This window comes from Echinops telfairi, unplaced genomic scaffold (assembly GCF_000313985.2).
Source record: "Echinops telfairi isolate 266 unplaced genomic scaffold, ASM31398v2 ScPeMD7_7469;HRSCAF=8507_1, whole genome shotgun sequence".
In the NCBI taxonomy this organism is placed as follows: domain Eukaryota; kingdom Metazoa; phylum Chordata; class Mammalia; order Afrosoricida; family Tenrecidae; genus Echinops; species Echinops telfairi.
Window position 1 is genome coordinate 102,924,599 of NW_022111373.1, and position 3,222 is coordinate 102,927,820.

Here is a 3,222-nt window from a genome sequence, read left to right on the forward strand (position 1 = left end):
TCTGGACTCATCCCACCTCTTTATCACCCCATTCTCTGTTTGGAATCTGAGATCTCAGTATGTGCTTGCTTTTATTTGTTGTTCAGTGCATTAATTTCTGGGGGTTAGTAAATGGGAACATCTACTCACATCATCATTTTGCTCCACCAACTCAACCACTAAGTTAATAGATTGACATTTTGGTCTATAAATTGATCTACTGTTAGACTGGCTAATTTGTCTTTATATACACTGTTAGTAAGATCTAGAGTTGGGTATAAAAACAGGATCTAGTCTCTTCTCTATATTCCAGTACTACCTTAGACATTTTTTTCTGATTAGAGATAAAATCCTGAATATATAATTACCCTAAAATTATATTTAACTTTCTTGAATTTGTGGGTTTGTCACATGCATTTATTACTGAATTTTTACAATAAAGTATAAAGCATTATTAATGAAGTTTTTTATAAAAATATTCTTGCTTCAGACACCTTAATATGGATTCGAACTTAATTTTAAAAGAGTAATATCTAGCTCAAAAATAGTAATATAATTATTTTTAATAAATCATATTATACCTTGCAATTTAAACATGATTTGAAGCATATCAATAAAACGTTTGTAACCTTGCATACTACTGTAAAGTTGTCTAAAAACCAATGACACACAGGTCATAAAAATAAGAATAACATTAGTTTTTTATCTTGGAAAAGAGAAGATTGACTCATTCACTGAAATATATAACTATATATCACTTCTTGTTAACTGTAGTTTTAAAATCTGTTCTTCCTGTTTCTGTTCTGCTTTTTATAGTGCGATCCATTTTGAGGAAGTCAGGAAAAGATAAATACCATTTTCTAAAATTATTAGGATTACTGAATGTGTCTTTTTCAATTTTACTTATCTTTCAGCATAAAGATATTTTATGGCAAAAATGACTTTGGAGAAAGAAAGATTAGGAAGAAATAGAGCCAGTTTTGCCCATTTATAGATGTGACTAAACAAACACCAAAGACATGATGACAGACACATTAATCATGTCTCCTCCTGCGACAGGATGATTTAATTTTTTGTATTTTATCTATGAAATATATGAATGGTCAATTAAATATATTCTTCTAGTTAACATTTACATTTATTTTATTTTTTTAACACTTACATTTAAATGAATGCTTTATAAGTTAAAATTAGTGACTTGATGGTGCAAAGCTATCTCCTATTTCACTTCCTCTTTTATTTTAGTACAATCCCCTCCATAATAGTTGATAGTGTTTTCAAATACAAATGTTTTCTCTGAGCAGTAAATCATATTTCTAGACTTTTATTAATAAATAGAATATGAGGGCTTCAAAATGTTTGAGAAAAAATGGAAACAAAAGATAATGGAATTTTCCACAAACTTTTAAAACTTCCATTATATGTTTGGAAACAACTATTTCAAATTTCTTACCCATGTAATTGTATTGTCACAGTTATTGATGTTTTGACCAGAATACCAACCTGTGGATATGACAATTGCTAGTTATACTTATGTGAAACATACAACATTCCTATCGAATACACCTGCAGTCTTGCCTTGTGATCCTCTTAGAAAATGTAGAATAACTGTTCTCTATTGAAGATTCTATTTTGAATTTCAAAAGTGTTCCTATTTTTTAATTGGGTTATTTAATCCTTAATTTTTTAAATAAAGATTTTCATTATCTTTTGTCCATTTTCCAGTCTCCACTACTTCCATTATTTTCAGGAAATTTCAGTATATCCTGCCCCACACATATCAATGTCTGTCCATTCCACAGTTATGTTTTTCTTGACTCTATGCGTTATTTTCTTATTTTGTGTACTTCAACTAACTGTGTTAAATAATATGTTTGTTTCAAAGGAATAATGTACAATGTTTAAACAATGAATGTTTAAGCAAACCCATGGCAAAATAAATCAATAAAAACAAAAGCAAAACAAACCAACAAAGGGTTGAGCTATTTTCCAAGTAAATGCACCTAATTATCATTTGATGTGCATATACATGATAATAATATCAAAGTAACCTCACTTTAAATCAATGAAATAACGATACATTTGAATATTCAGAAAAACATGAATTTTAAAATATTCTTATAATGCCTCTGGTAAATTTATTTTCAAATGAAAATAGAGGAGAGGGATATTCTTTAAGGGAAGAGACTGAGGCATCCAAGTAGTTATATGTCATGAGAAACTCAAATCCTTTTGTAATAGAGAAGGAAGAAGTGGTATGTTCAGAATATATTTTAAATGTTACATTTAAAAACAAACAAACAAACAAAAATGTTACATTTTAGAACTCTTTAAGGAAACTCAACAATGGAAAACATAAGCACATTTCATAGAAAATCCATGTCTCATAATATACTTCAGCAGTTGAAAGAATATTTTGTTTAAAATTTAGTTTTATTCTTTTATTTTAGTTTCAATTAATGAAAAACATGTTTGTTAGGAATAGTATGCTGAACTGTTATATAAATGACATAAAAACGTGTTTTTAGGAATAGCATGTTATTATACATAAAATAATGTATAGTGTTTTATATAATTAATGCAGAAATCTACTATGGATCTATCTTAAAAGGAAGCTTATATAAAAGGTAACTTAATGTTTTTAATTCTAAATGTCAAATATGGCTTTGTTAGTTGGTTTATTTTTTAAAATATTGTCAGTTTTAATTCTTTAGGCCTAAATTACCTAATTTTATCCAGACAAAAGATTGTTATTTAAGAAAATTACTAAAACAGGAATGGGTGTGAAGATAAAATGGGTGCATAAGTAAATGTGGTGAAGAAAGCCGATGGTGCCCCGCTATAGAAAGATATAGTGTCTGGGTTTTTAAAGGCTTGAAGATAAACAAGTGGTCATCTAGCTGAGAAACAACAAAGCCCACATGGAAGAAGCACGCCAGCCTGTGTGATCATGAAGTGTCTGAAGTGTCGATGGGATCAGGTACCAGGAATCTAAGACCCAGAACAAAATCATATCCAAGGTGAATGGGGGCGGGGGAAAGGTATGGAGTGGAGATCCAATGCCCATCTGTAGACAATTGGACATCCCCTTACAGAGGAGTGACAGGGAAGAAATGAGCCAGTCAGGGTGCAGTATAGCACCGATGCAATACATACACAACTTTCCTTTAGTTCTTTGGTACTTCCTTCCCCCGACTATCACGACCTCAATTCTACCTTACAAATCAGATTAGACCAGAACAT